The sequence below is a fragment of the Schistocerca serialis genome, chromosome 9 (genome assembly GCF_023864345.2).
Source record: "Schistocerca serialis cubense isolate TAMUIC-IGC-003099 chromosome 9, iqSchSeri2.2, whole genome shotgun sequence".
Classification (NCBI taxonomy): domain Eukaryota; kingdom Metazoa; phylum Arthropoda; class Insecta; order Orthoptera; family Acrididae; genus Schistocerca; species Schistocerca serialis.
In genome coordinates this window covers 445,519,407-445,529,097 of record NC_064646.1, presented here as the reverse complement: position 1 = coordinate 445,529,097, position 9,691 = coordinate 445,519,407, and the positions used below count along the sequence as shown (strand labels likewise).

General features: G+C 52.7%; 30 non-coding genes across 30 annotated transcripts; 15 read left to right on the top strand and 15 right to left on the bottom strand.

Moving 5' to 3' along the window:
- Nucleotides 1-22: 22 nt before the first annotated feature.
- On the top strand, nt 23-94 carry Trnad-guc (transfer RNA aspartic acid (anticodon GUC)). Its single transcript has one exon. It is a non-coding gene; the product is annotated as a tRNA-Asp (tRNA).
- Nucleotides 95-339: 245 nt separating this feature from the next.
- Trnam-cau (transfer RNA methionine (anticodon CAU)) lies at nt 340-411 on the bottom strand. Its single transcript has one exon. It is a non-coding gene; the product is annotated as a tRNA-Met (tRNA).
- A 287-nt stretch (nt 412-698) lies between these two features.
- Trnar-acg (transfer RNA arginine (anticodon ACG)) lies at nt 699-771 on the bottom strand. Its single transcript has one exon. It is a non-coding gene; the product is annotated as a tRNA-Arg (tRNA).
- Nucleotides 772-1,149: 378 nt separating this feature from the next.
- Nucleotides 1,150-1,241, top strand: Trnai-uau (transfer RNA isoleucine (anticodon UAU)). Its single transcript is given in 2 exon segments — nt 1,150-1,187; nt 1,206-1,241. It is a non-coding gene; the product is annotated as a tRNA-Ile (tRNA).
- Nucleotides 1,242-1,348: 107 nt separating this feature from the next.
- Nucleotides 1,349-1,420, top strand: Trnad-guc (transfer RNA aspartic acid (anticodon GUC)). Its single transcript has one exon. It is a non-coding gene; the product is annotated as a tRNA-Asp (tRNA).
- A 245-nt stretch (nt 1,421-1,665) lies between these two features.
- On the bottom strand, nt 1,666-1,737 carry Trnam-cau (transfer RNA methionine (anticodon CAU)). The gene has a single exon. It is a non-coding gene; the product is annotated as a tRNA-Met (tRNA).
- Nucleotides 1,738-2,014: 277 nt separating this feature from the next.
- Trnar-acg (transfer RNA arginine (anticodon ACG)) lies at nt 2,015-2,087 on the bottom strand. The gene has a single exon. It is a non-coding gene; the product is annotated as a tRNA-Arg (tRNA).
- A 378-nt stretch (nt 2,088-2,465) lies between these two features.
- Trnai-uau (transfer RNA isoleucine (anticodon UAU)) lies at nt 2,466-2,557 on the top strand. Its single transcript is given in 2 exon segments — nt 2,466-2,503; nt 2,522-2,557. It is a non-coding gene; the product is annotated as a tRNA-Ile (tRNA).
- Nucleotides 2,558-2,664: 107 nt separating this feature from the next.
- On the top strand, nt 2,665-2,736 carry Trnad-guc (transfer RNA aspartic acid (anticodon GUC)). The gene has a single exon. It is a non-coding gene; the product is annotated as a tRNA-Asp (tRNA).
- Nucleotides 2,737-2,981: 245 nt separating this feature from the next.
- Trnam-cau (transfer RNA methionine (anticodon CAU)) lies at nt 2,982-3,053 on the bottom strand. The gene has a single exon. It is a non-coding gene; the product is annotated as a tRNA-Met (tRNA).
- A 287-nt stretch (nt 3,054-3,340) lies between these two features.
- On the bottom strand, nt 3,341-3,413 carry Trnar-acg (transfer RNA arginine (anticodon ACG)). The gene has a single exon. It is a non-coding gene; the product is annotated as a tRNA-Arg (tRNA).
- A 378-nt stretch (nt 3,414-3,791) lies between these two features.
- Trnai-uau (transfer RNA isoleucine (anticodon UAU)) lies at nt 3,792-3,883 on the top strand. The gene is given in 2 exon segments: nt 3,792-3,829; nt 3,848-3,883. It is a non-coding gene; the product is annotated as a tRNA-Ile (tRNA).
- A 107-nt stretch (nt 3,884-3,990) lies between these two features.
- Nucleotides 3,991-4,062, top strand: Trnad-guc (transfer RNA aspartic acid (anticodon GUC)). The gene has a single exon. It is a non-coding gene; the product is annotated as a tRNA-Asp (tRNA).
- A 245-nt stretch (nt 4,063-4,307) lies between these two features.
- Nucleotides 4,308-4,379, bottom strand: Trnam-cau (transfer RNA methionine (anticodon CAU)). Its single transcript has one exon. It is a non-coding gene; the product is annotated as a tRNA-Met (tRNA).
- A 287-nt stretch (nt 4,380-4,666) lies between these two features.
- Trnar-acg (transfer RNA arginine (anticodon ACG)) lies at nt 4,667-4,739 on the bottom strand. Its single transcript has one exon. It is a non-coding gene; the product is annotated as a tRNA-Arg (tRNA).
- Nucleotides 4,740-5,117: 378 nt separating this feature from the next.
- Trnai-uau (transfer RNA isoleucine (anticodon UAU)) lies at nt 5,118-5,209 on the top strand. Its single transcript is given in 2 exon segments — nt 5,118-5,155; nt 5,174-5,209. It is a non-coding gene; the product is annotated as a tRNA-Ile (tRNA).
- Nucleotides 5,210-5,316: 107 nt separating this feature from the next.
- On the top strand, nt 5,317-5,388 carry Trnad-guc (transfer RNA aspartic acid (anticodon GUC)). The gene has a single exon. It is a non-coding gene; the product is annotated as a tRNA-Asp (tRNA).
- A 245-nt stretch (nt 5,389-5,633) lies between these two features.
- On the bottom strand, nt 5,634-5,705 carry Trnam-cau (transfer RNA methionine (anticodon CAU)). Its single transcript has one exon. It is a non-coding gene; the product is annotated as a tRNA-Met (tRNA).
- A 287-nt stretch (nt 5,706-5,992) lies between these two features.
- Trnar-acg (transfer RNA arginine (anticodon ACG)) lies at nt 5,993-6,065 on the bottom strand. Its single transcript has one exon. It is a non-coding gene; the product is annotated as a tRNA-Arg (tRNA).
- Nucleotides 6,066-6,443: 378 nt separating this feature from the next.
- Trnai-uau (transfer RNA isoleucine (anticodon UAU)) lies at nt 6,444-6,535 on the top strand. Its single transcript is given in 2 exon segments — nt 6,444-6,481; nt 6,500-6,535. It is a non-coding gene; the product is annotated as a tRNA-Ile (tRNA).
- A 107-nt stretch (nt 6,536-6,642) lies between these two features.
- On the top strand, nt 6,643-6,714 carry Trnad-guc (transfer RNA aspartic acid (anticodon GUC)). Its single transcript has one exon. It is a non-coding gene; the product is annotated as a tRNA-Asp (tRNA).
- A 245-nt stretch (nt 6,715-6,959) lies between these two features.
- On the bottom strand, nt 6,960-7,031 carry Trnam-cau (transfer RNA methionine (anticodon CAU)). Its single transcript has one exon. It is a non-coding gene; the product is annotated as a tRNA-Met (tRNA).
- A 287-nt stretch (nt 7,032-7,318) lies between these two features.
- On the bottom strand, nt 7,319-7,391 carry Trnar-acg (transfer RNA arginine (anticodon ACG)). The gene has a single exon. It is a non-coding gene; the product is annotated as a tRNA-Arg (tRNA).
- Nucleotides 7,392-7,769: 378 nt separating this feature from the next.
- Nucleotides 7,770-7,861, top strand: Trnai-uau (transfer RNA isoleucine (anticodon UAU)). The gene is given in 2 exon segments: nt 7,770-7,807; nt 7,826-7,861. It is a non-coding gene; the product is annotated as a tRNA-Ile (tRNA).
- Nucleotides 7,862-7,968: 107 nt separating this feature from the next.
- Trnad-guc (transfer RNA aspartic acid (anticodon GUC)) lies at nt 7,969-8,040 on the top strand. Its single transcript has one exon. It is a non-coding gene; the product is annotated as a tRNA-Asp (tRNA).
- A 245-nt stretch (nt 8,041-8,285) lies between these two features.
- Nucleotides 8,286-8,357, bottom strand: Trnam-cau (transfer RNA methionine (anticodon CAU)). The gene has a single exon. It is a non-coding gene; the product is annotated as a tRNA-Met (tRNA).
- Nucleotides 8,358-8,644: 287 nt separating this feature from the next.
- Trnar-acg (transfer RNA arginine (anticodon ACG)) lies at nt 8,645-8,717 on the bottom strand. The gene has a single exon. It is a non-coding gene; the product is annotated as a tRNA-Arg (tRNA).
- A 378-nt stretch (nt 8,718-9,095) lies between these two features.
- Nucleotides 9,096-9,187, top strand: Trnai-uau (transfer RNA isoleucine (anticodon UAU)). The gene is given in 2 exon segments: nt 9,096-9,133; nt 9,152-9,187. It is a non-coding gene; the product is annotated as a tRNA-Ile (tRNA).
- Nucleotides 9,188-9,294: 107 nt separating this feature from the next.
- On the top strand, nt 9,295-9,366 carry Trnad-guc (transfer RNA aspartic acid (anticodon GUC)). The gene has a single exon. It is a non-coding gene; the product is annotated as a tRNA-Asp (tRNA).
- Nucleotides 9,367-9,611: 245 nt separating this feature from the next.
- Trnam-cau (transfer RNA methionine (anticodon CAU)) lies at nt 9,612-9,683 on the bottom strand. Its single transcript has one exon. It is a non-coding gene; the product is annotated as a tRNA-Met (tRNA).
- Between the last annotated feature and the right edge of the window lie 8 nt (nt 9,684-9,691).

Below are 9,691 nucleotides of genomic sequence, written 5' to 3'. Positions count from 1 at the left end.
ATTCGAGACGCTAGCTGCGTCTTCCTCGGTAGTATAGTGGTTAGTATCCCCGCCTGTCACGCGGGAGACCGGGGTTCGATTCCCCGCCGGGGAGATGCGATTTTTATCTCACAAACCTGTTCGAGTGTTGCGCGTATGGGGGTCGTAAGAGCATTAACTTTGCGATCGTGGAGTGTAGTTGGTGCGAAATCTTAAAAAATGCTACATCTTAGGAAGTGGTTCTCGCATTCTTCACACTTCAGAATTACGGGGTTTGCTGTTAACGCTGAATTAAAGCACCCCAGCCGACGCTGTGGGCGTAATAATCGAGCTCGACACAGTCCGCAAAAGAAATAATTTTAGCAGAGCGTGGTTTCGATCCACGGACCTCTGGGTTATGGGCCCAGCACGCTTCCACTGCGCCACTCTGCTGGCTGGGGTTGCGCCGGCTCTGCGCCACGTGACGTGGGACACTTGGAAAGTGTTGTCTGCGTCGCTTTCACACGCCTGTATTTAATTGCGTATCATCTCCTACAGCTCTCAGCTTGACTTGTCTCGACTTTGCTCGACTGACGCTACGCTGACGCTTGCAGGCAGCGATATTTACCACGATCGACTCGACATGCAGCTGCGAGATGCACAGGAGCAACAAAGCACTCCACGATGCGGCGACATACGAAATCCACTGGCCAGCTACGCGTCGGCAACTAACAAAATGCCGACCCTGCCAGGATTCGAACCTGGAATCTTCTGATCCGTAGTCAGACGCGTTATCCGTTGCGCCACAGGGCCAGTGGCAGCATTTCTTTCTACGAGACAAGTGCAATTCGCTAAGAAACGTGTTCTCCATGGCTGAGCAAGCTCCCAAGGAAGGTACCTCTCGTCCAGCTGCGTGGCCGCAGTGCGCCTGCAGAGCTTAGAGCTTGCCACGCATCTGCTCTCGCTGTTCGACAGGTAGCAGAAGGCAAGGCGCGCGTTTTCCCGCGTTTTCTCGACGACCAGAGCCGGTTGATGTGCATGTAAGCGTAGCATATGAAACAAGAATAGCACGAAGCATTGGTAGTCAGGTGCCAAAGTCGCAGTATGGCATCAGGTGGCGATCGTATGTTTCTGTGGCCACCACTGGTTTGCAGCAAAGTGAATACCGCTAACTGAGAGCACTGTGTTGTAGCCCCAGTGGCGCAATTGGTTAGCGCACGGTACTTATAAGGCAGTAGCCGTGAGCAATGCCGGGGTTGTGAGTTCGAGCCTCACCTGGGGCATACTTTTAATTCTTAGCAGCTGTCTCTGACAGCAACAGGAGGCTAGGTTTGAGATGTATCAGCTATTTGAGTAACATAATTGTGCATTCGAGACGCTAGCTGCGTCTTCCTCGGTAGTATAGTGGTTAGTATCCCCGCCTGTCACGCGGGAGACCGGGGTTCGATTCCCCGCCGGGGAGATGCGATTTTTATCTCACAAACCTGTTCGAGTGTTGCGCGTATGGGGGTCGTAAGAGCATTAACTTTGCGATCGTGGAGTGTAGTTGGTGCGAAATCTTAAAAAATGCTACATCTTAGGAAGTGGTTCTCGCATTCTTCACACTTCAGAATTACGGGGTTTGCTGTTAACGCTGAATTAAAGCACCCCAGCCGACGCTGTGGGCGTAATAATCGAGCTCGACACAGTCCGCAAAAGAAATAATTTTAGCAGAGCGTGGTTTCGATCCACGGACCTCTGGGTTATGGGCCCAGCACGCTTCCACTGCGCCACTCTGCTGGCTGGGGTTGCGCCGGCTCTGCGCCACGTGACGTGGGACACTTGGAAAGTGTTGTCTGCGTCGCTTTCACACGCCTGTATTTAATTGCGTATCATCTCCTACAGCTCTCAGCTTGACTTGTCTCGACTGACGCTACGCTGACGCCTGCAGGCAGCGATATTTACCACGATCGACTCGACATGAAGCTGCGAGATGCACAGGAGCAACAAAGCACTCCACGATGAAGCGACATACGAAATCCACTGGCCAGCTACGCGTCGGCAACTAACAAAATGCCGACACTGCCAGGATTCGAACCTGGAATCTTCTGATCCGTAGTCAGACGCGTTATCCGTTGCGCCACAGGGCCAGTGGCAGCATTTCTTTCTACGAGACAAGTGCAATTCGCTAAGAAACGTGTTCTCCATGGCTGAGCAAGCTCCCAAGGAAGGTACCTCTCGTCCAGCTGCGTGGCCGCAGTGCGCCTGCAGAGCTTAGAGCTTGCCACGCATCTGCTCTCGCTGTTCGACAGGTAGCAGAAGGCAAGGCGCGCGTTTTCCCGCGTTTTCTCGACGACCAGAGCCGGTTGATGTGCATGTAAGCGTAGCATATGAAACAAGAATAGCACGAAGCATTGGTAGTCAGGTGCCAAAGTCGCAGTATGGCATCAGGTGGCGATCGTATGTTTCTGTGGCCACCACTGGTTTGCAGCAAAGTGAATACCGCTAACTGAGAGCACTGTGTTGTAGCCCCAGTGGCGCAATTGGTTAGCGCACGGTACTTATAAGGCAGTAGCCGTGAGCAATGCCGGGGTTGTGAGTTCGAGCCTCACCTGGGGCATACTTTTAATTCTTAGCAGCTGTCTCTGACAGCAACAGGAGGCTAGGTTTGAGATGTATCAGCTATTTGAGTAACATAATTGTGCATTCGAGACGCTAGCTGCGTCTTCCTCGGTAGTATAGTGGTTAGTATCCCCGCCTGTCACGCGGGAGACCGGGGTTCGATTCCCCGCCGGGGAGATGCGATTTTTATCTCACAAACCTGTTCGAGTGTTGCGCGTATGGGGGTCGTAAGAGCATTAACTTTGCGATCGTGGAGTGTAGTTGGTGCGAAATCTTAAAAAATGCTACATCTTAGGAAGTGGTTCTCGCATTCTTCACACTTCAGAATTACGGGGTTTGCTGTTAACGCTGAATTAAAGCACCCCAGCCGACGCTGTGGGCGTAATAATCGAGCTCGACACAGTCCGCAAAAGAAATAATTTTAGCAGAGCGTGGTTTCGATCCACGGACCTCTGGGTTATGGGCCCAGCACGCTTCCACTGCGCCACTCTGCTGGCTGGGGTTGCGCCGGCTCTGCGCCACGTGACGTGGGACACTTGGAAAGTGTTGTCTGCGTCGCTTTCACACGCCTGTATTTAATTGCGTATCATCTCCTACAGCTCTCAGCTTGACTTGTCTCGACTTTGCTCGACTGACGCTACGCTGACGCTTGCAGGCAGCGATATTTACCACGATCGACTCGACATGCAGCTGCGAGATGCACAGGAGCAACAAAGCACTCCACGATGCGGCGACATACGAAATCCACTGGCCAGCTACGCGTCGGCAACTAACAAAATGCCGACCCTGCCAGGATTCGAACCTGGAATCTTCTGATCCGTAGTCAGACGCGTTATCCGTTGCGCCACAGGGCCAGTGGCAGCATTTCTTTCTACGAGACAAGTGCAATTCGCTAAGAAACGTGTTCTCCATGGCTGAGCAAGCTGCCAAGGAAGGTACCTCTCGTCCAGCTGCGTGGCCGCAGTGCGCCTGCAGAGCTTAGAGCTTGCCACGCATCTGCTCTCGCTGTTCGACAGGTAGCAGAAGGCAAGGCGCGCGTTTTCCCGCGTTTTCTCGACGACCAGAGCCGGTTGATGTGCATGTAAGCGTAGCATATGAAACAAGAATAGCACGAAGCATTGGTAGTCAGGTGCCAAAGTCGCAGTATGGCATCAGGTGGCGATCGTATGTTTCTGTGGCCACCACTGGTTTGCAGCAAAGTGAATACCGCTAACTGAGAGCACTGTGTTGTAGCCCCAGTGGCGCAATTGGTTAGCGCACGGTACTTATAAGGCAGTAGCCGTGAGCAATGACGGGGTTGTGAGTTCGAGCCTCACCTGGGGCATACTTTTAATTCTTAGCAGCTGTCTCTGACAGCAACAGGAGGCTAGGTTTGAGATGTATCAGCTATTTGAGTAACATAATTGTGCATTCGAGACGCTAGCTGCGTCTTCCTCGGTAGTATAGTGGTTAGTATCCCCGCCTGTCACGCGGGAGACCGGGGTTCGATTCCCCGCCGGGGAGATGCGATTTTTATCTCACAAACCTGTTCGAGTGTTGCGCGTATGGGGGTCGTAAGAGCATTAACTTTGCGATCGTGGAGTGTAGTTGGTGCGAAATCTTAAAAAATGCTACATCTTAGGAAGTGGTTCTCGCATTCTTCACACTTCAGAATTACGGGGTTTGCTGTTAACGCTGAATTAAAGCACCCCAGCCGACGCTGTGGGCGTAATAATCGAGCTCGACACAGTCCGCAAAAGAAATAATTTTAGCAGAGCGTGGTTTCGATCCACGGACCTCTGGGTTATGGGCCCAGCACGCTTCCACTGCGCCACTCTGCTGGCTGGGGTTGCGCCGGCTCTGCGCCACGTGACGTGGGACACTTGGAAAGTGTTGTCTGCGTCGCTTTCACACGCCTGTATTTAATTGCGTATCATCTCCTACAGCTCTCAGCTTGACTTGTCTCGACTTTGCTCGACTGACGCTACGCTGACGCTTGCAGGCAGCGATATTTACCACGATCGACTCGACATGCAGCTGCGAGATGCACAGGAGCAACAAAGCACTCCACGATGCGGCGACATACGAAATCCACTGGCCAGCTACGCGTCGGCAACTAACAAAATGCCGACCCTGCCAGGATTCGAACCTGGAATCTTCTGATCCGTAGTCAGACGCGTTATCCGTTGCGCCACAGGGCCAGTGGCAGCATTTCTTTCTACGAGACAAGTGCAATTCGCTAAGAAACGTGTTCTCCATGGCTGAGCAAGCTCCCAAGGAAGGTACCTCTCGTCCAGCTGCGTGGCCGCAGTGCGCCTGCAGAGCTTAGAGCTTGCCACGCATCTGCTCTCGCTGTTCGACAGGTAGCAGAAGGCAAGGCGCGCGTTTTCCCGCGTTTTCTCGACGACCAGAGCCGGTTGATGTGCATGTAAGCGTAGCATATGAAACAAGAATAGCACGAAGCATTGGTAGTCAGGTGCCAAAGTCGCAGTATGGCATCAGGTGGCGATCGTATGTTTCTGTGGCCACCACTGGTTTGCAGCAAAGTGAATACCGCTAACTGAGAGCACTGTGTTGTAGCCCCAGTGGCGCAATTGGTTAGCGCACGGTACTTATAAGGCAGTAGCCGTGAGCAATGCCGGGGTTGTGAGTTCGAGCCTCACCTGGGGCATACTTTTAATTCTTAGCAGCTGTCTCTGACAGCAACAGGAGGCTAGGTTTGAGATGTATCAGCTATTTGAGTAACATAATTGTGCATTCGAGACGCTAGCTGCGTCTTCCTCGGTAGTATAGTGGTTAGTATCCCCGCCTGTCACGCGGGAGACCTGGGTTCGATTCCCCGCCGGGGAGATGCGATTTTTATCTCACAAACCTGTTCGAGTGTTGCGCGTATGGGGGTCGTAAGAGCATTAACTTTGCGATCGTGGAGTGTAGTTGGTGCGAAATCTTAAAAAATGCTACATCTTAGGAAGTGGTTCTCGCATTCTTCACACTTCAGAATTACGGGGTTTGCTGTTAACGCTGAATCAAAGCACCCCAGCCGACGCTGTGGGCGTAATAATCGAGCTCGACACAGTCCGCAAAAGAAATAATTTTAGCAGAGCGTGGTTTCGATCCACGGACCTCTGGGTTATGGGCCCAGCACGCTTCCACTGCGCCACTCTGCTGGCTGGGGTTGCGCCGGCTCTGCGCCACGTGACGTGGGACACTTGGAAAGTGTTGTCTGCGTCGCTTTCACACGCCTGTATTTAATTGCGTATCATCTCCTACAGCTCTCAGCTTGACTTGTCTCGACTTTGCTCGACTGACGCTACGCTGACGCTTGCAGGCAGCGATATTTACCACGATCGACTCGACATGCAGCTGCGAGATGCACAGGAGCAACAAAGCACTCCACGATGCGGCGACATACGAAATCCACTGGCCAGCTACGCGTCGGCAACTAACAAAATGCCGACCCTGCCAGGATTCGAACCTGGAATCTTCTGATCCGTAGTCAGACGCGTTATCCGTTGCGCCACAGGGCCAGTGGCAGCATTTCTTTCTACGAGACAAGTGCAATTCGCTAAGAAACGTGTTCTCCATGGCTGAGCAAGCTCCCAAGGAAGGTACCTCTCGTCCAGCTGCGTGGCCGCAGTGCGCCTGCAGAGCTTAGAGCTTGCCACGCATCTGCTCTCGCTGTTCGACAGGTAGCAGAAGGCAAGGCGCGCGTTTTCCCGCGTTTTCTCGACGACCAGAGCCGGTTGATGTGCATGTAAGCGTAGCATATGAAACAAGAATAGCACGAAGCATTGGTAGTCAGGTGCCAAAGTCGCAGTATGGCATCAGGTGGCGATCGTATGTTTCTGTGGCCACCACTGGTTTGCAGCAAAGTGAATACCGCTAACTGAGAGCACTGTGTTGTAGCCCCAGTGGCGCAATTGGTTAGCGCACGGTACTTATAAGGCAGTAGCCGTGAGCAATGCCGGGGTTGTGAGTTCGAGCCTCACCTGGGGCATACTTTTAATTCTTAGCAGCTGTCTCTGACAGCAACAGGAGGCTAGGTTTGAGATGTATCAGCTATTTGAGTAACATAATTGTGCATTCGAGACGCTAGCTGCGTCTTCCTCGGTAGTATAGTGGTTAGTATCCCCGCCTGTCACGCGGGAGACCTGGGTTCGATTCCCCGCCGGGGAGATGCGATTTTTATCTCACAAACCTGTTCGAGTGTTGCGCGTATGGGGGTCGTAAGAGCATTAACTTTGCGATCGTGGAGTGTAGTTGGTGCGAAATCTTAAAAAATGCTACATCTTAGGAAGTGGTTCTCGCATTCTTCACACTTCAGAATTACGGGGTTTGCTGTTAACGCTGAATCAAAGCACCCCAGCCGACGCTGTGGGCGTAATAATCGAGCTCGACACAGTCCGCAAAAGAAATAATTTTAGCAGAGCGTGGTTTCGATCCACGGACCTCTGGGTTATGGGCCCAGCACGCTTCCACTGCGCCACTCTGCTGGCTGGGGTTGCGCCGGCTCTGCGCCACGTGACGTGGGACACTTGGAAAGTGTTGTCTGCGTCGCTTTCACACGCCTGTATTTAATTGCGTATCATCTCCTACAGCTCTCAGCTTGACTTGTCTCGACTTTGCTCGACTGACGCTACGCTGACGCTTGCAGGCAGCGATATTTACCACGATCGACTCGACATGCAGCTGCGAGATGCACAGGAGCAACAAAGCACTCCACGATGCGGCGACATACGAAATCCACTGGCCAGCTACGCGTCGGCAACTAACAAAATGCCGACCCTGCCAGGATTCGAACCTGGAATCTTCTGATCCGTAGTCAGACGCGTTATCCGTTGCGCCACAGGGCCAGTGGCAGCATTTCTTTCTACGAGACAAGTGCAATTCGCTAAGAAACGTGTTCTCCATGGCTGAGCAAGCTCCCAAGGAAGGTACCTCTCGTCCAGCTGCGTGGCCGCAGTGCGCCTGCAGAGCTTAGAGCTTGCCACGCATCTGCTCTCGCTGTTCGACAGGTAGCAGAAGGCAAGGCGCGCGTTTTCCCGCGTTTTCTCGACGACCAGAGCCGGTTGATGTGCATGTAAGCGTAGCATATGAAACAAGAATAGCACGAAGCATTGGTAGTCAGGTGCCAAAGTCGCAGTATGGCATCAGGTGGCGATCGTATGTTTCTGTGGCCACCACTGGTTTGCAGCAAAGTGAATACCGCTAACTGAGAGCACTGTGTTGTAGCCCCAGTGGCGCAATTGGTTAGCGCACGGTACTTATAAGGCAGTAGCCGTGAGCAATGACGGGGTTGTGAGTTCGAGCCTCACCTGGGGCATACTTTTAATTCTTAGCAGCTGTCTCTGACAGCAACAGGAGGCTAGGTTTGAGATGTATCAGCTATTTGAGTAACATAATTGTGCATTCGAGACGCTAGCTGCGTCTTCCTCGGTAGTATAGTGGTTAGTATCCCCGCCTGTCACGCGGGAGACCGGGGTTCGATTCCCCGCCGGGGAGATGCGATTTTTATCTCACAAACCTGTTCGAGTGTTGCGCGTATGGGGGTCGTAAGAGCATTAACTTTGCGGTCGTGGAGTGTAGTTGGTGCGAAATCTTAAAAAATGCTACATCTTAGGAAGTGGTTCTCGCATTCTTCACACTTCAGAATTACGGGGTTTGCTGTTAACGCTGAATCAAAGCACCCCAGCCGACGCTGTGGGCGTAATAATCGAGCTCGACACAGTCCGCAAAAGAAATAATTTTAGCAGAGCGTGGTTTCGATCCACGGACCTCTGGGTTATGGGCCCAGCACGCTTCCACTGCGCCACTCTGCTGGCTGGGGTTGCGCCGGCTCTGCGCCACGTGACGTGGGACACTTGGAAAGTGTTGTCTGCGTCGCTTTCACACGCCTGTATTTAATTGCGTATCATCTCCTACAGCTCTCAGCTTGACTTGTCTCGACTTTGCTCGACTGACGCTACGCTGACGCTTGCAGGCAGCGATATTTACCACGATCGACTCGACATGCAGCTGCGAGATGCACAGGAGCAACAAAGCACTCCACGATGCGGCGACATACGAAATCCACTGGCCAGCTACGCGTCGGCAACTAACAAAATGCCGACCCTGCCAGGATTCGAACCTGGAATCTTCTGATCCGTAGTCAGACGCGTTATCCGTTGCGCCACAGGGCCAGTGGCAGCATTTCTTTCTACGAGACAAGTGCAATTCGCTAAGAAACGTGTTCTCCATGGCTGAGCAAGCTCCCAAGGAAGGTACCTCTCGTCCAGCTGCGTGGCCGCAGTGCGCCTGCAGAGCTTAGAGCTTGCCACGCATCTGCTCTCGCTGTTCGACAGGTAGCAGAAGGCAAGGCGCGCGTTTTCCCGCGTTTTCTCGACGACCAGAGCCGGTTGATGTGCATGTAAGCGTAGCATATGAAACAAGAATAGCACGAAGCATTGGTAGTCAGGTGCCAAAGTCGCAGTATGGCATCAGGTGGCGATCGTATGTTTCTGTGGCCACCACTGGTTTGCAGCAAAGTGAATACCGCTAACTGAGAGCACTGTGTTGTAGCCCCAGTGGCGCAATTGGTTAGCGCACGGTACTTATAAGGCAGTAGCCGTGAGCAATGACGGGGTTGTGAGTTCGAGCCTCACCTGGGGCATACTTTTAATTCTTAGCAGCTGTCTCTGACAGCAACAGGAGGCTAGGTTTGAGATGTATCAGCTATTTGAGTAACATAATTGTGCATTCGAGACGCTAGCTGCGTCTTCCTCGGTAGTATAGTGGTTAGTATCCCCGCCTGTCACGCGGGAGACCGGGGTTCGATTCCCCGCCGGGGAGATGCGATTTTTATCTCACAAACCTGTTCGAGTGTTGCGCGTATGGGGGTCGTAAGAGCATTAACTTTGCGATCGTGGAGTGTAGTTGGTGCGAAATCTTAAAAAATGCTACATCTTAGGAAGTGGTTCTCGCATTCTTCACACTTCAGAATTACGGGGTTTGCTGTTAACGCTGAATCAAAGCACCCCAGCCGACGCTGTGGGCGTAATAATCGAGCTCGACACAGTCCGCAAAAGAAATAATTTTAGCAGAGCGTGGTTTCGATCCACGGACCTCTGGGTTATGGGCCCAGCACGCTTCCTCTGCGCCACTCTGCTGGCTGCGG